The following is a 20554-nucleotide window of genomic DNA, read 5'->3' as shown; positions in this document are numbered from 1 at the left end:
TTTTTAAAATCGGAATGATTATTGAAGTTTTCCAAGAAGGTGTAATGAAACGTGTTCTTAATATTTTGCAGAAAATTTTGTATAGAATGTTTGCCCATTCATCTGGGTGGGATTTGAACATAAAGTTTGATAACCCATCTGGGCCCATCGCTCTGGAAGAGCTAGCCTGCATTATGATAACTCGAATAGTGCCTGGAGAGATGTTTAGGTGCCATGAAGATGGAGATGTAGATGTATAAACTATTTTTGCAAAGTCTGGGACAGAATATAAAGATGAAAAATGGTTGACCCAGTCTGTTTCATGGACACCATTGATTTGTGCGTCTCCCTGTAGATGGTATTTTCAGTTATTCAGCAATTGCCACATATTGGAGAAGGTTTATTGGACATAGCGCTTTGCATCGCCTCACTGTCTTGTTGAATTTGAGAAGCTTTCCGACTTCTCAGCCAGTTTTTGTATCAGCATTTAGCCGTCTTCAGATGTTGCCAACAGTACGGATCTTTTGATAATAAAAGTTTTTTCTTTAGTTTTTTTAACTCAGCTTTGATTCGGTGAGTATCTGCATCAAAGGTATGAGAATGTCAAACTTGATCATGATGTGGAATTGGAACAGTCTTCATAAACGGTTTTAATAGATCAGAGTATTGCTCAAAATTGGAAAGAGCTGCATTGAAATCAACTATGTTCTTAAAGGCGGTTAGTGTGGTTGTGTTCCACCGGAGACGACATCTTGCTGAGTTGACTGTCGCCTCAGCCTGCAAAACTGTCTTTGCTTTGATTTTAAGAAAATCCCAGGCAATATGTGCCACTAGGAGTCTGTGATCACTATAAGATTGATCGCTAATGATCCATTTTTTTACACTTTGAAAGAGCTGTTGATTCACATATAAATAGTCAATCATGTCCAAAATCGTGGTTAAACCATCATAAAAGATGCCACCTGACCTTGTGGCGATGTTGTGATAGATGTTAACTAGTGTAATCACCTGGTTATTGCTAATAATTTAGACTAGTTGGATCTGAGCACCAACGAATGGCCAGGGCTTAACAGTGAAGCCACTAGATGTATTAACTGCTACAAGAAGGCCTGAAGATGGTCTACCCCGACTAGGGATAGCTGGAAGCAGGATGGTATCATAACCATCCCATAGTGGAGGAGTTGTGAGCCAAGTTTCATGTAATGCTATCACATGAGGGATGCTTGTCAGGTTAGCAATGGATAGGTGCAGATGTGAGTGGCCTCTAGTGTTCCAACTTGCGGTTTTTAAGATAGAGGAGGCATCCGTCGTTAGTGGTTAAAGCTACTTTTAAAATTGGATCATTTAACAAAAGTACGCTAACAAAACAAAAAATGTAAATAAATTAGTGTGGTTCCAATTTAACATATTGCATTGAAAAAGCAATCATGTTGCGGATTGTAGAATTGTTTTTTTTTTCTCTAATAATTAGAGGGTTTGACCTTATAAAAGAAGGTTTCTTGTTTACTTTATATTACAGAATTCCAAATCTAAAAGTTTAGTTATTTACCCTCCTGAGGAACCATTGACACAAATGGGCAAACACGTGTTGGGGGTTACTATCAATGTTTAAAACGAAAATTAAATTGGTTTCTAAAAAAAGAAAATATTATCTTCAAGAATAAACACATCAATTGGAGTGCATTAAACTACAGGGTTGCAATTTATTGACCATTTCTTATTGTGGTATGACATTTTGTATTGGGCATCTTTGATAAAGCAACCATTATAAGTGTTATCACAAAGCAAGAATAGACTATTTATTTTACTGGGCCTCTATTATAGATGTCCAGTAAAAAAAACATGCCTTGCCCCATTATCCCCCAGCTCCTCGCATACACACAATCACATTCATCAGGTGCATGGGGGGCACTGGGGGCCAGGGGGCAGGCACAGCATTTTTTACTGGGCATGCCCAGTGAAGAATGCCAGCCCATTCTGCTGGGATTCCAAAGTGCCTCACATGTAATGTCAAGCCTGACTCGTAAGCCCCCCAGCACCTTGAATGTACACACAATTGATTATCTGTGCATTTGAGGTGTTGGAGAGCAATGGGGGAAGGAATACTATTTATTAATGGGCATCTGATAGAAGCCCATTAAGAAATACCATGACTGGGCCCCCCAGCACCTCACATGCACGCAATTAATGTGTGTCTGTGAGGCTCTCGTGACCTCAGGGGACAAGCATGGCAGTTTCTCCTTGGCCTCTATGCCCAATAAAAAAAATGCCATGACTGGTCCCTGGGACCCCAGCTTCTGACACACATCTGTCCCCTGTTCCCCCCAGAACCTCTTAATCACACATAATTACATTCATCATTAATGTGATTATGTCTTTCTACAAGGCGTTGGCACATCATGGGGCAGGCATGGCATGTTCTATTGTGCCTGGTGGATAAAGCAAGCATGATGTGTTATTATGTAGCTAAACGTGCTGGTTAATGAAGCCAGGTTAGCCATTTCTTATTGTGGTATGACATTATATATTGGGCAGCTTTGATAAAGCATGCATGATAAGTGTTAATATGTAGCTAGAATGGCATTTCAATGAAGCCAATCTAGCCATTTCTTATTGTGTTATGACATTTGGTATTGGGTATCTTTGATAAAGCAAGCAGGATGAGTGGTATTATTCTTTCTGTGGCATGACATTTTGCATTAGGCATCTTCAGTAAAACAACCACAAGTGTTATTATGTAGCTAGATTGGCATTTCAATGCAGCCAGTATAGTCATTTCTTATTGTGGTATGACATTTTGTATTGGGCATCTTTGATAAAGCAAGCATGACAAGTGTTATTATGTAGCTCGACTAGCATTTTAGTACAGCCAGTTTGGACATGGTTTCATACTTTGGCATGCATTTTTAATGGTAAAGCCAACTGGAGTATGCTCTTACGTGGGGATACTGCAATATATTGGCTGAACAAACATGGACATGCATCATTAAAATGCTCCTGTCACAGTGACTTGCCTTTAATGAATTAATTTTCATGAATTACCCTACAAATTCCAATTGCAAAATGTTTTTCTTTTTACCCAATTTTTCTAAAATGTTTGCTCTAAAATACACTATTTTCACACATTGTTTAAACAAATTATAGGGGAAAGTACCCTGCCCACCTAACCCCCACGAACCACCCTTGAGTGGTGAAGGTGTGCATATCTAAGACAAATATTTACGCTCCTCGAGCTAAAAATATCACCAGCTGCCACTGACTAAATATACTGAAAATACGAAGTGGTGGACATCAGTACACGCCAAATCTCAGACACTGATGTGTTTTAATATTGCAAAATCACTCTCGTTTCCTCAGGCTTCATGTTTCTTCGCAAAACTTAAAAGATGATTTTCAAAGTGTCAGCTCCGGAAGCTTATCGACGTCTCGGCAGATGACAGCCATCTTGTTGGAACATGTTTTAAAAAGCTTTCGAAGTTCTGCATCAGCAAATAAAATCACGTTTGTATTTCCCCACGCACAGAACTAGACATAGAATATGAATGTGCTGATCTAACCATATTGTGAGTGTCAATGCTCAGAAAAGTAAACTCTATTTTTGTTTGCCAAGTTGAGCAGTAATTAAAGTGGTTTCCCAGGGATTCCCCTGTTTCCGCCACTGGTATGCCACGAAGCTATTACCTTAATTTTGGAGTGGATTTCTAAAAGATCGGGGCTTGTGTCACCTTGCCTCTTCTTGCAGTAATTGCAGACAGGAGCATGTATAACTAGCTGATTGTGCACAAACAACTACACATTTGACAAAAAAAAAAACAACAGGATGTCCCAACAGACAACAGGAAGAGATCACGCCTGTCTTCTTGACAGAAACAAACACATATGGGCAAAAGTGTACATGAGGCTCACAGCTTTCAGTTGAGCTGCGTTTCAAGATGCTATCAGCCATGGGCAGATATGGACACACTTCACCCGTCGCCTGCAGGATCCAACAAGGAAGTGATGGGCAGTCATTATGTCATCTGTGACGCAGCTTAATTTCTAGTCAATGTTTGACTTTTTTCATTTCGTGCATTAAAATTGCATACAAAAGTTCAAATAATTGCTTTAAAATTTGAACATGCGGGCAACAAAAATCAGAAAAACAGACAGGCAAATACTGAAATGCACTAAAATAAATAAATAGATAAATAAATAAATAAATAAACACATATAAATGCAGTAATCCCATATCCACATTCCCATTACACAATAATGTCATATCATATCTGTGGGGTCGAGTGATTGTGCAGGGTTACAGAATAATTGTCCGAGTAGAAAGAATTGGGCTCGGCCTGGTAGTGGAAGACTGAGCCTTGGACAAGTTTGTAAACAAGTAGAAGACATGTGAAGATGGGGGATTCTACACAGAGAGCCACCCGGCAGCTCATTGATGATGGAAAATTTGTAGGCAAGTTGTAGAGGTGTACGTGTTGCATTTTATTTTATTGTGTGATCCAGGCTGCTGGTAAGAGTTACGCCGGCAGGTGGTTGTGGAGTTTGCCAATCTTTCTGGTATTTGGAAGGTTGACGCTGGCCACAGTGCCATTGGCAGTGTTCGCAAGATGCAATTTGAATTCCCATTAAAAAATGCCATGGGTTGAGTTGATGGTGTCAGGAGGTCAGGAGGAAAGGTGCTGCGGTGGGGGTCGGAAGCCTGAAGAAAGATGACATCCGTTTTTGATGAGTTTAGCATCAGGCATGATAGTGTAACTATTCATGTTTACATGTTTAAAAAAAAAAAATGCTTCATTTTTATAAAGAATTACATAATTATTAGTTGTCAGTCTAGAGCAATACAACAAAAATCCAAATCTTGTCTCACACCATATTTGTTGTTCACGGAGACATTTCGAGTGTTGTTAATAGTAAGTGAAAATAATTTGATGTCTCATATAAACAGTTTCTCTCTTCCTTAGTTGTCATCGAGGCATCGTGTACGCTGGTGGCAATGACATATTAAAAAGAGTAGCAACACAATTCAAAGATAGAAAAAATATAGGGTCAAACAATCTTTTCCATCACACATCATATATAACTCTCTGCCATCCTGGTCAGTTGCCTACATTAAGTGCTTTCATTACAACTGATAACCATCTACAAACATAACCCTTCATACACGCTGGTAAAATAGCTCCGCGGGTTCAGCACTTGCTTTTGTGATCTGTGTAATCTGCGAGTCGCAGGTCTGAATCCCAGCAAGACCAACAAGCTTTTCATCCTTTGCGGGTCATTAAATGAGCACCAACTTTGCTTGGGTGATATTGTAGTTAAATATGATCTATGCAAAACTCTTGTGACTACATGGCTGACTCCAAAGCTTTGATAGACATTTACCAAGACAACAAAGCATGGATGGCCTAACATGAGCTCTGTCTCAATGATGACAAGACAGAGCTCCTCATCCTGGGTACCCAACAGAGACTGAACAAGCTTGACCCACCGTTCAAAACCTTCGTTATTGATGCCAACTCCATCAAAGTGTCTAAAGACACCAAAACTCTAGGAATCTATCTCGATTCCACGCTCTCCCTCAATAGACAAACCAATGCGGTTGTCGCTGCCTCCGCTTACACATGCAAGCTTATTACATACCATAACATACCATGACTGGGCCCCCCAGCACCTCACATGCACACAATTAATGTGTGTCTGTGAGGCTCACGAGACCTCAGGGGGCAGGCATGGCAGTTTCTCCTTGGCATCTACGCTCAATAAAGAAAATGCCATGACTAGTACCTGGGACCCCATCTCCTGGCACACATCTGTCCCCTGTGTCCCCCAGAACCTCTTAATCACAGATAATCACATTCATCATTAATGTGATTATGTCTTTCTGCAAGGCGTTGGCACACCATGGGGTAGGCATGGCATTTTCTATTGTGCCTGGTGGATAAAGCAAGCATGATGTGTTATTATGTAGCTAGACGTGCAGGTTAATGAAGCCAGTCTAGCCATTTCTTATTGTGGTATGACATTTTATATTGGGCAGCTTTGATAAAGTATGCATATTAAGTGTTAATATGTAGCTAGAATGGCATTTCAATGAAGCCAATCGAGCCATTTCTTTTTGTGTTATGACATTTGGTATTGGGTATCTTTGATAAAGCAAGTAGGATGAGTGGTATTATTCTTTCTATGGCATGACATTTTGCATTAGGCATCTTCAGTAAAACAACCATAAGTGTTATTATGTAGCTAGATTGACATGTCAATGCAGCCAGTCTAGCCATTTCTTATTGTGGTATGACATTTTGTATTGGGCATCTTTGATAAAGCAAGATTGACAAATGTTATTATGTAGCTCGACTAGCATTTTAGTACAGCCAGTTTGGACATGGTTTCATACTTTGGCATGCATTTTTAATGGTAAAGCCAACTTGAGTATCCTCTTACGTGGGGATACTGCAATATATTGGCTGAACAAACATGGACATGCATCATTAAAATGCTCCTGTCACAGTGACTTGCCTTTATTGAATTATTTTTCATGAATTATCCTACAAATCCCAATTGCAAAATGTTTTTCTTTTTACCCAATTTTTCTAAAATGTTTGCTCTAAAATACACTATTTTCACACATTGTTTAAAAAAATGATCGCGGGAAAGTACCCTGCCCCCCCCCAACTAACCCCCGCGAACCACCCTTGAGTGGTGAAGGCGCCCTCGCTATGGTCGGACGGTGTGCAAATCTAAGACAAATATTTACGCTCCTCGAGCTAAAAATATCACCGCCGCCACTGACTAAATAATACTGAAAATGTGAAGTGGTGGACATCAGTACATGTCAAATCTCAGACACTGATGTGTTTAATATTGCAAAATCACTCTCGGTTCCTCAGGCTTCAGGTTTCTACGCAAAACTTAAAAGATGATTTTCAAAGTGTCAGCTCCGGAAGCTTATCGACGTCTCGGCAGATGACAGCCATCTTGTTGGAACATGTTTTAAAAAGCTTTCGGAGTTCTGCATCAGCAAATAAAATCACGTTTGTATTTCCCCACGCACAGAACTAGACATAGAATACGAATGTGCTGATCTAACCATATTGTGAGTGTCAATGCTCAGAAAAGTAAACTCTATTTTTGTTTGCCAAGTTGAGCAGTAATTAAAGTGGTTTCCCAGGGATTCCGGTATTTCCGCCACTGGTATGCCACGAAGCTATTACCTTAACTTCGGCGTGGATTTCTAAAAGATCGGGGCTTGTGACACCTTGCCTCTTCTTGCAGTAATTGCAGACAGGAGCATGTATAACTAGCTGATTGTGCACAAACACCTACACATTTGACAAAAAAAACAACAGGATGTCCCAACAGACAACAGGAAGAGATCACGCCTGTCTTTTTGGCAGAAACAAACACATATGGGCAGAAGTGTACATGAGGCTCACAGCTTTCAGTTGAGCTGCGTTTCGAGATGCTATCAGCCATGGGCAGACATGGACACACTTCACCCGTCGCCTGCAGGATCCAACAAGGAAGTGATGGGCAGTCATTATGTCATTCAGTGACACAGCTTAATTTCTAGTCAATGTTTGACTTTTTCCTTTCGTGCATTAAAATTGCATACAAAAATTCAAATAATTGCTTTAAAATTTTTACAAGCGGGCAAAAAAATCAGAAAAACAGACAGGCAAGTAATGAAATGCACTAAAATAAATAAATAGATAAATAAATAAATAAACAAATATAAATGCAGCAATGCCATATCCACATTCCCATTACACAATAATGTCATATCATATCTGTGGGGTCGAGTGATTGTGCAGGGTTACAGAATAATTGTCCGACTAGAGAGAATTGGGCTCAGCCTGGTAGTGGAAGACTGAGCCTTGGACAAGTTTGTAAACAAGTAGAAGACATGTGAAGATGGGGGATTCTACACAGAGAGCCACCCGGCAGCTCATTGATGATGGAAAATGTGTAGGCAAGTTGTAGAGGGGTGCGTGTTGCATTTTATTTTATTGTGTGATCCAGGCTGCGGGTGAGAGTTACGGCCGGCAGCCTGGATCACAGTGGAGTTTGCCATTCTTTCTGGTATTTGGAAGGTTGAAGCTGGCCACAGTGCCATTAGCAGTGTTCGCAAGATGCAATTTGAATTCCCAATCAAAAATGCCCATGGGTTGATTTGATGGTGTCAGGAGGTCAGGAGGAAAGGTCCTGGGGTGGGGTCGGAAGCCTGGAGAAAGATGACATCCGTTTTTGATGAGTTTAGCATCAGGCATGTTAGTGTATCTATTCATGTTTTAAAAAAAAATGCTTCATTTTTATAAAGAATTACATAATTATTAGTTGTCAGTCTAGAGCAATACAACAAAAATCCAAATCTTGTCTCACACCATATTTGTTGTTCACGGAGACATTTCGAGTGTTGTTAATAGTAAGTGAAAATAATTTGATGTCTCATATAAACAGTTTCTCTCTTCCTTAGTTGTCATCCAGGCATCGTGTACGCGGGTGGCAATGACATATTAAAAAGAGTAGCAACACAATTCAAAGATAGAAAAAATATAGGGTCAAACAATCTTTTCCATCACACATCATATATAACTCTCTGCCATCCTGGTCAGTTGCCTACATTAAGTGCTTTCATTACAACTGATAACCATCTACAAACATAACCCTTCATACACGCTGGTAAAATAGCTCTGCGGGTTCAGCACTTGCTGATGTGATCTGTGTAATCCGCGAGTCGGAGGTCCGAATCCCAGCAAGACCAACAAGCTTTTCATCCTTTGCGGGTCAATAAATAAGCACCAACTTTGCTTGGGTGATATTGTAGTTAAATATGGTCTTTGCAAAACTCTTGTGACTACATGGCTGACTCCAAAGCTTTGAATGACATCTACCAAGTCAACAAAGCATGGATGGCCCATCAAGAGCTCTGTCTCAATGATGACAAGACAGAGCTCCTCATACTGGGTACCCAACAGAGACTGAACAAGCTCGACCCACCGTTCAAATCCTTCGATATTGATGGCAACTCCATCAAATTGTCTAAAGACACCAAAACTCTAGGAATCTATCTCGATTCCACGCTCTTCCTCAATAGACAAACCAATGCGGTTGTCGCTGCCTCTGCTTACACATGCAAGCTTATTACATACCATGACATACCATGACTGGGCCCCCCAGCACCTCACATGCACACAATTAATGTGTGTCCGTGCGGCTCTCGGGACCTCAGGGGGCAGGCATGGCAGTTACTCCTTGGCATCTATGCCCAAAAAAAAAAGAAAAATGCTATGATTAATCCCTGGGACCCCAGCTCCTGACACACATCTGTCCACTGTGTCGCCCAGAACCTCTTAATCACACATAATCACATTTGTCATTAATGTGATTATGTCTTTCTGCAAGGCGTTGGCACACCATGGGGCAGGTATGGCATTTTCTATTGTGCCTGGTGGATAAAGCAAGCATGATGTGTTATTATTTAGCTACACGTACATTTTAATGAAGCCAGTCTAACCATTTCTTATTGTGGTATGACATTTTATATTGGGCAGCTTTGATAAAGCATGCATGATAAGTGTTAATATGTAGCTAGAATGGCATTTCAATGAAGCCAATCAAGCCATTTCTTATTGTGTTATGACATTTAGTATTGGGTATCTTTGATAAAGCAAGCAGGGTGAGTGGTATTATTCTCTCTGTGGCATGACATTTTGCATTAGGCATCTTCAGTAAAACAACCATAACTTGTTATTATGTAGCTAGATTGGCATTTCAATGCAGCCAGTCTAGTCATTTCTTATTGTGGTACGATATTTTGTATTGGGCATCTTTGATAAAGCAAGCATGACAAGTGTTATTATGTAGCTTGACTAGCATTTTAGTACAGCCAGTTTGGACATGGTTTCATACTTTGGCATGCATTTTTAATGGCAAAGCCAAATGGAGTATGCTCTTACGTGGGGATACTGCAATATACTACCTGGACAAACATGAACATGCTTCATTAAAATGCTCCTGTCACAGTGACTTGCCTTCATTGAATTATTTTTCATGAATTACCCTACAAATTCCAATTGCAAAATGTTTTTCTTTTTACCCAATTTTTCTAAAATATTTGCTCTAAAATACTCTATTTTCACACATTGTTTTAAAAAGAAATATCAAGGGAAAGTACCCTGCCGCCCCTAACCCTTGCGAACCACCCTTGAGTGGTGAAGGCGCCCTCGCTATGCTCGGACGGTGTGCATATCTAAGACAAATATTTACGCTCCTCGAGCTAAAAATATCACCAGCCGCCACTGACTAAATAATACTGAAAACGCGAAGTGGTGGACATCAGTACACGACAAATCTCAGACACTGACTTATTTTAATATTGCAAAATCACTCTCGGTTCCTCAGGCTTCAGGTTTCTTCGCAAAACTTAAAAGATGATTTTCAAAGTGTCAGCTCCGGAAGCTTATCGACGTCTCGGCAGATGACAGCCATCTTGTTGGTACATGTCTTAAAAAGCTTTCGGAGTTCTTCATCATCAAATCAAATCACGTTTGTATTTCCCCACGCATAGAACTAGACATAGAATACGAATGTGCTGATCTAACCATATTGTCATTGTCGATGCTCAGAAAAGTAAACTCTTATTTTTGTTTCCCAAGATGAGCACTAATTAAAGTGGTTTCCCAGGGATTCCGGTGTTTCCGCCACGGGTATGCCACGAAGCTATTACCTTAATTTCGTCGTGGATTTCTAAAAGATCGGGGCTTGTGTCACCTTGCCTCTTCTTGCAGTAATTGCAGACAGGAGCATGTACAACTAGCTGATTGTGCACAAACACCTACCCATTTGACAAAAAAAAAAAACAACAGGATGTCCCAACAGACAACATGAAGCGATCACGCCTGTCTTTTTGACAGAAACAAACACATATGGGCAGAAGTGTACACGAGGCTCACAGCTTTCAGTTGAGCTGCGTTTTGAGATGCTATCAGCCATGGGCAGACATGGACACACTTCACCCGTCGCCTGCAGGATCCAACAAGGAAGTGATGGGCAGTCATTCTGTCATTCTGTGACGCAGCTTAATTTCTAGTCAAGGTTTGACTTCTTCCTTTCGTGCATTAAAATTGCATACACAAATTCATATAATTGCTGTAAAATTTGAACAAGCGGGCAAAAAAATCAGAAAAACAGGTAAATAATGAAATGCACTAAAATAAATTAATAGATAGATAAATAAATAAACACATGTAAATGCAGTAATGCCATATCCACATTCCCATTACACAATAATGTCATATCATATCTGTGGGGTCGAGTGATTGTGCAGGGTTACAGAATAATTGTCCCAGTAGAGAGAATTGGGCTCGGCCTGGTAGTGGAAGACTGAGCCTTGGACAAGTTTCTAAACAAGTAGAAGACATGTGAAGATGGAGGATTCTGCACAGAGAGCCACCCGGCAGCTCATTGATGATGGAAAATGTGTAGGCAAGTTGTAGAGGGGTACGTGTTGCATTTTATTTTATTGTGTGATCCAGGCTGCTGGTGAGAGTTACGGCCGGCAGATGGTTGTGGTGTTTGCTAATCTTTCTGGTATTTGGAAGGTTGAAGCTGGCCACAGTGCCATTAGCAGTGTTCGCAAGATGCAATTTGAATTCCCATTCAAAAATGCCCATGAGTTGAGTTGATGGTGTCAGGAGGTCAGGAGGAAAGGTCCTGGGTGGGGGTCGGAAGCCTGGAGAAAGATGACATCCATTTTTGATGAGTTTAGCATAAGGCATGATAGTGTAACTATTCATGTTTTTTTTAAAAATGCTTCATTTTTATAAAGAATTACATAATTATTAGTTGTCAGTCTAGAGCAATACAACAAAAATCCAAATCTTGTCTCACACCATATTTGTTGTTCAGGGAGACATCTCGAGTGGTGTTAATAGTAAGTGAAAATAATTTGATGTCTCATATAAACAGTTTCTCTCTTCATTAGTTGTCATCGAGGCATTGTGTACGCTGGTGGCAATGACATATTAAAAAGAGTAGCAACACAATTCAAAGATAGAAAAAAATATAGGGTCAAACATTCTTTTCCATCACACATCATATATAACTCTCTGCCATCCTGGTCAATTGCCTACAGTAAGTGCTTTCATTACAACTGATAACCATCTACAAACATAACCCTTCATACACGCTGGTAAAATAGCTCCGCGGGTTCAGCACTTGCTGATGTGATCTGTGTAATCTACGAGTCGTACGTCCGAATCCCAGCAAGACCAACAAGCTTTTCACCCTTGGCGGGTCAATAAATGAGCACCAACTTTGCTTGGGTGATATTGTAGTTAAATATGGTCTATGCAAAACTCTTGTGACTACATGGCCAACTCCAAAGCTTTGAATGACATCTACCAAGTCATCAAAGCATGGATGGCCCAACTTGAGGAGCTCTGTCTCAATTATGACAAGACAGAGCTCCTCATCCTGGGTACCCAACAGAGACTGAACAAGCTCGACCCACTGTTCAAAACCTTCAAAAACTCTAGGAATCTATCTCAATTCCGCACTCTCCCTCAATAGACAAACCAATGCTGTTGTCACTGCCTCTGCTTACACATGCAAGCTTATTACAGCCTGCCGCCCCTTCCTCTCTACACAGAACTGCATTACTCTGGCCAGGACATTGGTTATGTCGAAACTTGATTATTGTAATGCACTATACCAAGGGACTAACCAACATAAACTCAACAAACTCCAGGTCACCCAAAATAATGCTATTTGAGCGGCCTTCAACATCCCCAGATCTGCACACATCTCTGAAACTAGGAAGAGTCTACACTGGCTCTCAGTTACCCAACGGATTTCACTGAAATCCTTTGCACTCACACACAAATACGTAAACAATCAGGCTCTCATCTACCTAACCTCTCGATTCTCTCAACATGCACCCACCCGGTCACTCAGATCAGCCCAAACACATTGCCTAACCATTCCCAGACACAAACTCCAGAAAGCCAGTGGTATAAGTTTCCCAGTTCTAGCCTCTAAACTATGGAAATCACTTCCACTTACCACCAGGTCCATATCTTCTCCAACCTTATTCAAACAAAGAGCCAAGCTTTGGATATCTACCACACTTGACTAACTGCCGTTCACCCCGATACTCTACACTCCTCTTCTCACTGCTTGATAACTACCACCGGTCTACTGCATTTCCATGTACTTTATTTATTGCTTCACTCTGTACATGTATACAGCCTGTATTCCAATGTAACTTTAACCTTTGCCTTAACTGTAATTACAACAAGTGCCTAACTGTACCTGCTATTCTTTGTTGTTCTAAAATACATGTCTGGATACCTTCGGGCCTGGTGCGTTATACAAATAAATAAAATACAAATACAAATAAAAAGCCCTATATACATAACATATCATCATAAAATAATGACTTAAATGTGCTTCATTTTTCTGTGGCAACGGGAAGCCATTGTCAGTTTATAGTAGGGTTGTGGGTAATGATGCTGTCCCAAATATTTTTAAATTTGATCAAGTCCCTTTTGGCGGGAGGCTGCAGGTTGATTGAGCAACTCTCGTGGCCGAGACAATCGCCAGCTTTGTAACGAATCCACCATGCTGTAACATATGGATGATCACAGACAGCTCCAGCAATCTCCCCTCAAGGTTCCCACTATGTGTGAGGCAGTCACACCATTGAAGAAGGATTATGGTGCATCACATCAGGAAATGTGTCTAGATAAAAATGAAGGAATGTTTCAAGAATACCAACATCTGTGGCGACTAGTACAATACAGAATAAACCCGCAGGTGGAATCTTCCTCAGGAATGGTTTCCTCATCAATATAATACAATACAATACATTGTTTCTCAGTCAGGGCTATTTTCGCAATCTGCAGAGCTGGAGGGCCATTCACTGTTGAGTGCATCCTGATGTGTGATTTCTGATGTGGATCATGGAAGAGAGACAAGTGGGACTTGAGCACTGCTGAGGAAAGGGACGCCAAGCAAGATTATGTACACCAGGCAAATATGCTAACAGTCAGCAAGCATATTTATTGACAGTATCAGGTGCAGTTAGGTGGAGCTCCCTGGCCTTCATAATGTCTGCACCTAAACTCAAGATGGTGAACAAGGTATTTAAGCCCTCAGATCATGGCGCCGGGGCACTGCATGACATACATTTTCCAGAAAGCCACAGATGAGCACTATGGGAAAACTAAGACATGTACAGAGGAATGTGGAAGAATGCATTAGGTCCCACCAATCATTCAACCCTGTCTAAGGGTAAAAATGACCCACTAATCCCAATGATCATTGGAGCCATTAAGGAGCAAGTCAAAAAATAAAGGAAACAGAAGCAAGCAGTAGTTTGGGGGTTAAGACATCATTGCAGCGAGTGGATGCTGTGGCTGTGAGATTCGCAAGAGAGACAGAGGGGGAAAGTAGGAGGTGGCCAAGCCAAAAATACCGCACTGATGGACAGTTAAGGAACACTTAGCCTTCCGTAAAGCGATCACAACTTTGCTATTTGTATGAACCTTCCATCTGTTTAGCAAACGTACATGATATGTCATGCAAAGCACCATATGTCTATACTTAATTCCAAGTAAATGTTTTTCATGTGACACTTTATGTATGATCCACGTAACTAAGTCATCTTCCTGTAACAGCACCTCGATTCCTATGGGCTGTTTGTGCACTTTATAAATGTAAAGAAATACATAAATAAATAAACAGGTGGAGGCTAAGGTAGTTAGGGAGAACCCTCAGAAGGTTAAGGATTGTAAGAGAGATCCGAGCAAGGGACCTGTCCTGGTGTGCTCAGAGATAAGAGTGTGGCACTTAGATGGGCATCATAATCGTTGGAATCTGTTAAGTATACAGGTACAGTAGGCAGTCCCTACCCAGGAGACATATAGCACAAGAGGGAGAGGATACACAGTATGTCCCTTTGTAGGAGAGGCCAGAGCACAGGACCAGCAAGTGTCATGTTCTGAGGAAAATGAACAAGAGACCAAGCCACTAGGAGCTCTATCCCATTTCCTGGAACTAGCTGCAAAGCCAACAGTGCGAAACATAATTTTGCAACCTTAAGAGCCAGAGAAGGGCCTGACATGGGCTTAAACCCAATAATGTGACTCATGGTTATGGGTTGTCATTACAGCAATCTGATAAGGACCCAGGTACATCCATGGGAGTGTCTATCCAGATGAACCCTACGGAAAAAAAAGAAAATGGGAAGGTCTACAATGTCTTGCCCTTCTAAGAGCAAAAGAGGATTCCTGGGTAAAAAGAAGTATGCAAACACGTCCAGAGCAAGAGCAAGAGCAGGAGGTGCAATTTGGAAAGTCGGAAATGTGTTTCATGGCAACAGAGTGTCATGGAAACATGAACACTAACTATTTGGGTGGATTGGTGAACAATGTATTAGTAGAAAGCAAGCAACAGGTCAACAACAACCCAACAACAGTATGAGACATTGCTGCAAATGAGAACCCCCTTCCCTCAAACCACCATTCTCTAAGACCCAAGGTACACATGAATTTCAATGGAAGGGAATTTCTAGAAGGGCAAGGATTCATACAGAAATAATGTTACAGGCAGTGGACAATGCCCCACTATACAAGTCTTTGATACCAGCTGTGTTTTCACATCTTGAGACAGTGTTATCAAGGATTGCATAGAGTGATACATTTAGTGGAGCTGAATAAACTCACACACAGTCTGAGCCATGCAAGTATGCTTACAGTATGATGACTTCTGTCTGCTAAAGCTGCTTTTCATAAGAAAGCGGGAAGCTAAAACATGCTTACAAATGCCGAAATGGAAACACATAAAAAGTGAGAGATGCAGAGGTGAGCGTGCTTGCACACTAAGGGAAACACCTTCATCACAAGGTAATGCACAGTAAAGCCTAAAGACTCACCTCACACAGACAATACACAACTGTTTAAACATGGAAGAATGCAGTACCTAACTCAATATTATAATGCAGCAGTCTGCCAGGGGAGTACATAACATTTCCAATTACTGACTTTTCCCCCCACAGGAGTATTGAAAGGTTACTCATCATTGTGATCATTTACCACAGAAACATCTCAAATTGAGCAGGGGCGCTTGAGAGTGAGACTGTGAGAGTATTCATGAATACTTTCCTGTGTGTGGATACCAGCAACTGTCTGAGTTAGAGTTCAGAAAGGACATTAGGTCTTCTTAGAATCACTTCATGTGATTTGTCGATCCACCCTGACATTGTTATCTGAAGAATCACCCATTTATGCTTGTCAGATGATCCGTTAGGATCTCTAGCAAATTCCCCAAACGATCATGACCCCACAACTCAGGTTAAAGTGATGGTGGTTTGGGGTAAGCCAAGCTAAGCACACCAGGTTCACTCTAGCCCAGGAGCTAGATATGGGGTGAGGACATACAAATGCCATTGAGGTTGTCCCAAATGTTTCAAATAGCATCCATTGGGCCATCCATCCGTGTCCAAATCCTGGTTTCTTCTTTCAGAAACTCTGCCATGCCAAAAGGCTACTTTTCTGTTGTTTTTCACCCTTTCCCTGCCACCCTCACCTTTTCATTTAACTCTGAATAGGTGTGTTCCCCCTCTTCTTAACATAAGTCTTGCTATTCTATGGACCAAAGAGATACATGTTTGGTCTTCTCAGTTTGCGCTGCCCATGCAGGTGTGGTGGAGGTCCCAAACATGGCCTGCACCACTGCCCCTCATTTCGAGGTACCAGGAGCGGACTCGCCAAGGTATAAGACATATGAGGAGCAGATGAACCATCAAAGAGCTGCACTGGGACTCTGTCCAGTGTAGATCAGAAGATCCATACCTGTTGAAGCACCCATTACCAGACAACCCAGGGCAGCACGGTTCCCTATCAGACAGCCGTACCAGCCGCTGAGACGAAATGAAGAGTACCTACAGACAGTCCATGAGGAGACCCAAAGAGCCTTAATGGAAGGCCAGTGGAGATGACACAAGGGCCTGGACAGACTCACAAATGAACAAAAACGGCTATCGAAGACAGCACGCCAGTGCAAGCAGTCTTGAAAATAGATGTAATGGACACAGGAAAGAGATGATGTTAAAACGTAAGGAAACGTTGCTACGAGATGAGATGGAAGCAACCAACCAGTTAAACGTGGGTAAATAGGCTTGAAATGCAAGAAGCTAAAGACAACGATATTGCTTGCAATGCTTGGTAGAAGAGTAGAGCGGCAAGCTCAACCATATATCTACCTCAACAAGGCACGTTATGACAGTGTGACTCCATTTTGTAAAGCAGAAATGTACCCAGGCTGCCAGAGGCCTAACACGCCACGTTTCATAACCCAGCCAGAGTCAAGAGAAGGAGCGAAATCGAAACTTAACAAAGAGCGGCTCATGCCTAGGAAATCGAGGTCATCCAGAGAAAGGGAGGAGAGTGTCAGCTAACACGAATCAAACTTCAGAGCATACCAGCATGCCCCATGAAGGTCAAGATGAGGGGGCCCTGGCAGGTGGTGAGGCTAAAGAAGAACAAATACACGAAAAGCTGGAAACTGAAGCAGATGCATGGTGAAACTAGCACGTGACCAGCCAGGCGCAAAGAGGTACCACTGCCTGATGGCACCCAGAACCAGAGGATGCCATAACTTTTCCTGATGAGAGGCTACCGTTTCGAGGCAATACCCAGCCAACTAATTGACACATAGCCCAAGATACTGATTGATGGAAGGGAGACAGGGTGAAACTTGGGACACCAGGCACCTGGGTGTCCATTCTGCATGCTGCTAATTAAAAGTGGAGATTTATGTCTAGGGGTGTAACCTGCCCAGGCACAATGGACCAAGTTATCTAGGGTCCTATATATCGTAGAATCAATGAGACGTCGTACTTGTAGTGACGTCTATCACGTGTAATGTAGAGGGAGGGGTGTAGACACCCACACAATAAGAGTTATCCAATCCGCATGCTCCATTATCATATACAGAGATAGCACCTATATTTAAATTACCTTTCCTGACCAATTATATTGCATGACAAGTTTTTTAGAATTAGACGTCAATGATGACAAGTTTTGTGTATAAAAATTGCTGTTCAACTGAAGTTCGAGGAAGTCGAAGCGAGACAGGTGGTCGCAACGATGCTGATTACCAACTGCTTCCCTGTTTGATGTACTTGTCATTAAACAGACTTACCTTTGCCAAACTACTGAGTCCTCATTGCTGAGTTGTGTTGGAGTAAGTGAATCCTGCACCCCCATCCCTCACGTGGTGCAGCTATCTTGTCTTACAAGTACTAGAGGGTGAGCACTGACCTATGGCCCATTGGTGGACATCTCGCTCTCCTGTACACAGGATGTCTCCACTAAGAGCTTGTTATCTATAAAGTTGAGGGCTGATTTGGGATTTTTCAGTGTGATATACTGGAATGGGAAGTGTGAGCTTACTGAGTTACTGGGAATGTCAATGCTTCTGGAATTTTAGACAGGCAACCTACTGGAAATGTTATGTTATGATGTGTTGTGTCACTGCATTGTATCTAGTGCTCTACTGCCATTTGCATGATAATTTGGTGATTTGTCATATCTTAAGGAGAGTGGGAAAGTTTGGTTAACCAGGAGAGAGGATGGAAATGTGAAATATCTGCTCCGTTGTGTTCATGCATGCTGCATTGAGGTACCTTGGTGATGTGTGCAGTTCTCTTTTTTATGTTTTGCATAAAAGGCCTTGATGCTTTTGTGACCAAATGGGAGCCTCATGTGCATATGGTGCTAGGATGTGTTTACCGTGACTTTGATATGTAAGTTGGTCAGTGAGGTGTAACATTCTGATATTTGATGTCTGTTCTGAGTGTTCTTTAGTTGCTGTGTGTTATTGGCTCTGTGTTATGCATGTGTGTTTTAGGGTAATGGTTCAGAATATTAGTTTTGAAGAGGTTAGTGGAGGCCCCAGTGGGCCTCTGAGCAATCATGCATTGTTGTGATGTTTCAGTATAGGTGAGTAGAAGGTGACGTCTTACTGGTGGTGCCCTACTGGTGAGGTCATTTTGAGCAGATATCCTGAAACACCCCAGTGAGTGCAAGTGTCCTTGGACACAAACAGCATGCCATTGGTGATCCTAAGTAACACATAAAGGGGTCATTTAGGAACAGTCAGCCACGATTAATACATAAGAGGTGGGCAATATGATTGTTTTGGTTAGCTCATGGTAGGGCTGGCCACTGGCAAGACAACAGGGGCTGTGACCTGGTAGGGCCCTAGAACAGACCTACCATCAGCATTGAAAAGGTTGTACCATGTGATGCCATAATGGTTGTGCCTTGGTGTGAAGTTCGTTGAGTTTGGTGCCTTGGTATGCTGGCTGGTGACTGTGGTAGTCTACAGGGTTGTAGTTTGGAGGTGCAGTTTGGGCATTGGTTGGTTAAGGCTAGTTATAAGCCAGATTATTAACATTTTGCAAAACATAAGGTGATCCTGGATTTTGGGAATTCCCTTTAGAAGTGAACTCTGTGACTCTTTCAGATGTACATGTTTGCAAGGTTATTAGGACTGTGCTGTTGCATGGTGAGCAATGCAGAGTTCCTTGATATGTCTCCTTTTCTTGACTTGTATCCAGTGGAGCGATCTAAACGCAGGTGTTATGTCCCTTCCCTTCATGTCCCTTCATGTTGAATTTAAGTATTAGTCCTGCAGCCATGCTCTGGATTCATTGGAGTTTTTAAGTTTGGTTATCAGACATCTGAAAATGGTTGATTTATCGTTAAGTGCATTAAAGATTTGGCAGGAACCTTAATTGAATATGTGTTTTGGTGAGGGCTGTCAATCATTAAGTGATATCAAATCTAAGCAGTAGCCCAATTAATAATGAGTCTCGGTCATGGGGTTTGCCTCAATTCTTACATTGTCTGGCATGGGTTTTTGAACCAATGAATGCAATAAAGGTAAACAACAGTCTTGAGGTGGATGAGCCAAGTGGGTTAAATGTGCCCATTGTTAAGGGCACCAGGCTCTGGAAGAAGGGTGGGAAGGTGTATGTTAGTTTTAATAGAGAGAATGTTTCGGTGACAGAGTTGGTTAGGCAACCTGATATGGTTGGTGTTAGGTGTGATACCTATAGATATAGTTTGATGGACTGCAGGCGGAACCCTGAGATAGCAGGAGCATTCTGTTCATTGAGAATGCATTTATTTTGACAATCAACAAGCTAAAAACTCTTAGGGTAATGCGTTGCTTTCAATTTTTAAAAGTTGATTTTGCTTTCCAGAGTTCAAAGTAATATATTTGGTTACTATAGTGGATATTCATTTCAAATCAATGTACATGATTTTTTAGAGCATGTTAGCTGTTCGTAATAGAACCACTGTGGACAGAAGGATTTCATCATTTGTGTCACAGTGATTTTTATATTTCATTAGTAAGTTTGATTTAGACACACTCCCAAAATGTCCCACTCTTGATGTCCCTCCACAGTGATTGCTCTCGCGCTCCGTAGGTCACATGACTAATCCTTGGTCCTTTTGCTTTCTTTCTGCAATGTGATGTGATATGCACAAGCCAGAAAACAGTTTGCGGAAAC

This window comes from Ambystoma mexicanum, chromosome 2p (genome assembly GCF_040938575.1).
Source record: "Ambystoma mexicanum isolate Mex_15411 chromosome 2p, UKY_AmexF1_1, whole genome shotgun sequence".
Taxonomy (NCBI): Eukaryota; Metazoa; Chordata; class Amphibia; order Caudata; family Ambystomatidae; genus Ambystoma; species Ambystoma mexicanum.
This window is presented reverse-complemented; position numbering follows the sequence as displayed.